Below are 6,000 nucleotides of genomic sequence, written 5' to 3'. Positions count from 1 at the left end.
TGCACCAAGAAGCATAAAATACCTAGGGATAAATCTAACCAAAGATGTAAAAGATCTGTATGCTGAAAACTATAGAAAGCTTATGAAGGAAATTGAAGAAGATATAAAGAAATGGAAAAACATTCCGTGCTCATGGATTGGAAGAATAAATATTGTCAAAATGTCAATACTACCCAAAGCTATCTACACATTCAATGCAATCCCAATCAAAATTGCACAAGCATTCTTCTCGAAGCTAGAACAAGCAATCCTAAAATTCATATGGAACCACAAAAGGCCCCGAATAGCCAAAGTAATTTTGAAGAAGAAGACCAAAGCAGGAGGCATCACAATCCCAGACTTTAGCCTCTACTACAAAGTTGTCATCATCAAGACAGCATGGTATTGGCACAAAAACAGACACATAGACCAGTGGAATAGAATAGAAACCCCAGAACTAGACCCACAAACATATGGCCAACTAATCTTTGACAAAGCAGGAAAGAACATCCAATGGAAAAAAGACAGTCTCTTTAACAAATGGTGCTGGGACAAGTGGACAGCAACATGCGGAAGATTGAAACTAAACCACTTTCTCACACCATTCACAAAAATAAACTCAAAATGGATAAAGGACCTGAATGTGAGACAGGAAACCATCAAAACCCTAGAGGAGAAAGCAGGAAAAGCCCTCTCTGACCTCAGCCGCAGCAATTTCTTACTTGACACATCCCCAAAGGCAAGGGAATTAAAAGCGAAATGAACCCTACTGGGACCTTATGAAGATAAAAAGCTTCTGCACAGCAAAGGAAACAACCAACAAAACTAAAAGGCAACCAACGGAATGGGAAAAGATATTTGCAAATGACTATCGGACAAAGGGCTAGTATCCAAAATCTATAAAGCGCTCACCAAACTCCACACCCGAAAAACAAATAACCCAGTGAAGAAATGGGCAGAAAACATGAACAGACACTTCTCTAAAGAAGACATCTGGATGGCCAACAGGCACATGAAAAGATGCTCAACGTCGCTCCTCATCAGGGAAATACAAATCAAAACCACACTCAGATATCACCTCACGCCAGTCAGAGTGGCCAAAATGAACAAGTCAGGAGACTATAGATGCTGGAGAGGATGTGGAGAAACGGGAACCCTCTTGCACTGTTGGTGGGAATGCAAATTGGTGCAGCCACTCTGGAAAACAGTGTGGAGGTTCCTCAAAAAATTAAAAATAGACCTACCCTATGACACAGCAATAGCACTGCTAGGAATTTACCCAAGGCATACAGGAGTACTGATGCATAGGGCACTTGTACCCCAATGTTTATAGCAGCACTCTCAACAATAGCCAAATTATGGAAAGAGCCTAAATGTCCATCAACTGATGAATGGATAAAGAAATTGTGGTTTATATACACAATGGAGTACTACGTGGCAATGAGAAAGAATGAAATATGGCCCTTTGTAGCAACATGGATGGAACTGGAGAGTGTTAAGCTAAGTGAAATAAGCCATACAGAGAAAGACAGGTACCATATGGTTTCGCTCTTATGTGGATCCTGGGAAACTTAACAGAAACCCATAGGGGAGGGGAAGGAAAAAAAAAAGAGGTTAGAGTGGAAGAGAGCCAAAGCATAAGAGACTCTTAAAAACTGAGAACAAACTGAGGGTTGATGGGGGGTGGGAGGGACGGGAGGGTGGGTGATGGGTACTGAGGAGGGCACCTTTTGGGATGAGCACTGGGTGTTGTATGGAAACCAATTTGACAATAAACTTCATATATTGAAAAAAAAGCATAGAATCCCTACCTGTGCAGAGAAAAGAAATAAAATCTAATCAGGACAAAATTAAAAATGCTATAACTGAGATGCATTATCGAATAGATGCCATGGCGACAAGTATGACGACGCAGATCAGCGAATCTGCAATTTAGAAGATAACATTGTGGAGAATGATGAAGCAGAAAAAAAGAGTGGAAAAAAGGCAAAAGATCAATATACAAGACTTAGGGAAATCAGTGACCTGCTAAAAAGGAATAAAATATGAAGAAGAGCATTTATCATAATTAAGAGATCTATCCACCCAGAAGATCTAACAGTTGTAAATATTTATGCCCCCAACAAATATATAAATCAGTAAATGACAAACATAAATAAACTCATTGATAATAACACCATAATAGTATGAAACTTCAACACCCAACTTATAGCCATGGACAGATCATCTAAGCAGAAAATCAACATGGAAACAATGGCTTTGAATGACACCCTGGACCAGATGGACTTGACAGATATATTCAGAACATTTCATCCAAAAGCAGAAGAATACACATTGTTCTTGAGTGTAATGGAATGTTCCCCAGAACAGATCACATACTGGATCACAAATCAGCCCTCAACAAGTACAAAAAGATCGAAATCATGCCTTGCATATTTTCAGATCACAACGCTATGAAACTTGAAATCAACTGCAAGAAAAAAGTCGGAAAGACAGGAATACTTGGAGATTAAAGAACATCCCACAAAAGGATGAATGGGTTAACCAAGAAATTACGGAGGAAATTAAAAAGTACATGGAAATCAATGAAAATGAGAACACAACAACCCAAAACCTCTGGGATTCAGCAAAGGAAGTCATAAAAGTGAAGTATATAGCAATCCAGGCCTTCCTAAAGAAGGACGAAAGGTCTCAGATACACAACCTAACCTTACACCTAAAAGATCTGGAAAAAGGACAGCAAATAAAGTCCAAAATCTACAGAAGAAGGTAAATAATAAGGATTAAAGCAGAAATCAATGACTTCAAAAGCAAAAAACCCAACCAAACAAACAAAAAAACCCGGTAGAACAGATCAATGAAACCAGGACCTGGCTCTTTGAAAGAATTAACAAAATTGATAAACCCCTAGCCAGCCTGGTCAAAAGAAAAAGGAAAGGACCCAAATAAATAAAATTATGAATTAAAGAGGAGAGATCACAACCAACACTGCAGAAATACAAGCAATAATATGAGAATATCATGAGCAATTATTCTCCAGTAAAATGGGTAATCATAAGAAATGGACAAATTTTTCTAAACATATAAACTACCGAAACTGAAACAGGAAGAAATAGAATATTTTTATGAACCCATAAACAGTAAAGAAATTGAATCAGTAATCAAAAATTTCCCTATGAACAAGAGTCCAGGGTTGGATTGCTTTCTAGGGGGATTCTACCAAACATTTAGAGGAGAGTTAATATCTACTGTTTTGAAGCTATTCCACATAATAGAAATGGAAGGAAAACTTCAAAACTCATTCTATGAGGCCAAAACTACCTTGATTCAAAACCAAAGACCCCACTAAAAAGGATAACTACAGACCAGTTTTCCTAATGAACATGGATGCAAAAATTCTCGACAAGATACCAGCCAACAGGATCCAACAATACATTAAAAGAATTATTCACCATGATCAAGTGAGATTTATACCTGGGACGCAGGGCTAGTTCAATACCTGCAAATCAATCAATGTGATACATCACATAATAAAAGAAAGGATAATAACCACACAATCCTCTCAATAGATGCAGAAAAACATTTGACAAAATACAGCATCCTTTCTTAACAAAAACTCTCAAGAAATTAGGAATAGATAGATCATACTTCAAGATCATAAATTTGTAGTGATCAAGACAGTATGGTACTGGTACAAAAATAGACACAGAGATCAATGGAACAGAATAAAAAACCCAGAAATGGACCCACAAATGTATGGCCAACTAATCTTTGACAAAGCAGGAAAGAATATCCAATGGAAAAAAGACAGTCTCTTTAGCAAATGGTATTGAGATAATTGGACAGTGACATGCAGAAGTTGAACCTGAACCACTTTCTTACACCATACACAAAAATACACTCAAAATGATGAAAGACTTAAATGTAAGACAGGAAACCATCAAAACCCTAGAACAGAAAACAGGAAAAAACCTCTTTGACCTTGGCTGTAGCAACTCCTTATTCGACATATCTCCAGAGGCAAGGGAAACAAAAGTGAAAGTGAACCACTGAGACCTCATTAAGATAAAAACTTCTGCAAAGCAAACAATCAGCAAAACTAAAAGACAACCATGGAATGGGAGAAGACATTTGCAAATGACATATCAGATAAAGGGTGAGTATCCAAAATCTATAAAGAACCAAATTCAACACCCAAAAAACAAATAATCCAGTGAAGCAATGGACAAAAGACATGAATAGACACTTTTCCAAAGAGGACATCCAGATGGCTATCAGACAAATGAAAAAAGAAATTCTCAACACCACAATGAGATACCAACTCACACCTGTTAGAATGGCTAAAATTAACAACTCAGGCAACAACAGATGTTGGTGAGGATGCAGAGAAAGAGAAACCCTTTTGCACTGCTGGTGGGAATGCAAACTGATGCAGCAACTCTGCAAACAGTATGGAGGTTCCTCAAAAATTAAAAATAGAACTACCCTATGACCCAGGAACTGCACTACTAGGTATTTATCCAAAGGGTACAGAAGTGCTGATTCGAAGGGACACATACACCCCAATGTTTATAGCAGCTCTATCAACAATAGCCAAAGTATGGAAAGAGCCCAAATGTCCATCGACTGATGAATGAATAAAGAAGATGTGATACACACACAGACACACACACAGACACACACACAAACACTCACACAGTGGAATAATACTTGCCAATCAAAAAGAATGAAATCTTGCCATTTGCAACTACATGGCTGGAATTAGAGTGTATTATGCTAAGCGAAATAAGTTAGAGAAAGACAAATATCATATGATTTCACTCATATGTGAGACTTGAGATACAAAACAGAACAGCTCAAGGGAAGGGAAGAAAAAATATAAAAAGAGAGGGAGACAAACCATAAGAGACTTAAATATAGAGAATGCTGAGGGTTGCTGGTGGGATGTTGGGTTGGGGAAGGGATAAAGGGGTGAGGGGTATTAAGAAGAGCACTTACTGGGATGATTACTTGGTGTTATATATAAGTGATGAATCACTAAATTCTATCCCTGAAATTTTTATTATGCTATATGTTAACTAACTTGTATTTGAATTATAAATAGATAAATGAATAAATAAATAAATAAATAAATAAATAGATAAATAAATAAAATTTCGATAAAATAACCACTATTCAAATGATGAAAATCTAAAACCCTGACATCACCTTATACTTTTAGGGTTGTAGAGCAACAGGAACTTTCATTAACTGCTAGTAGGAATGCAAAATGGTACAGCCACTTTGGAAGATAGTATGGCTATTCTTACAAAACTGAACATATTGCTATTTTGTGATCCAGAAATCAGACTCCTTGGCTTTACAGAAATGAGTTGAAAACTTACATCCATACAAAAATCTGCATATATATACGAATGTTTATAGCAGCTTTATTCATAATTACTAAAACTGATAAGCCAACCATGATGTCCTTCAAAGGGTGAATAGATATATTGTAGTGTATCCATTCAAAGGAATATTATTCAATGATGAAATAAATGAGCTATCAAACCACACAAAGACATGGTGGAAACTTACATGTATATTACCAACTGGAAGAAATCAATATTAAAAGGCTACCTACTCTATGATTACAACTACATGACAATCCGGAAAATACAAAATTATGGAGATCATGAAAAGATCAGTGTTTATCAGATATTTGAGGGTAGGGAGGGAAAGATGAATACATAGAATAGAGGATATTTTTAGGGCAGTGAAACTATTCTGTGTGATACTATAATGGAGGATACATGTCATATATCTATCAAAACCCATATAATGTACAGGTACACTTCATTTTATTGTGCCTTTTTTTTTTACTGTGCTTCACTTTATTGTACTTCACAGATACTGTAATCTTTGCAAATGTAAGGTTTGTGTCAACCTTATGTTAAGCAAATCTATTGGCACCAACAGCATGTACTCACTTTGTATCTATGTCACATTTTGGTAATTCTTGCAATATTTCAAATGTTTTCA

Source organism: Panthera pardus, unplaced genomic scaffold (genome assembly GCF_024362965.1).
Source record: "Panthera pardus isolate Hobbes unplaced genomic scaffold, ASM2436296v1 HiC_scaffold_13, whole genome shotgun sequence".
Lineage (NCBI taxonomy): Eukaryota > Metazoa > Chordata > Mammalia > Carnivora > Felidae > Panthera > Panthera pardus.
Note: the sequence above shows the minus strand (reverse complement) of the source record.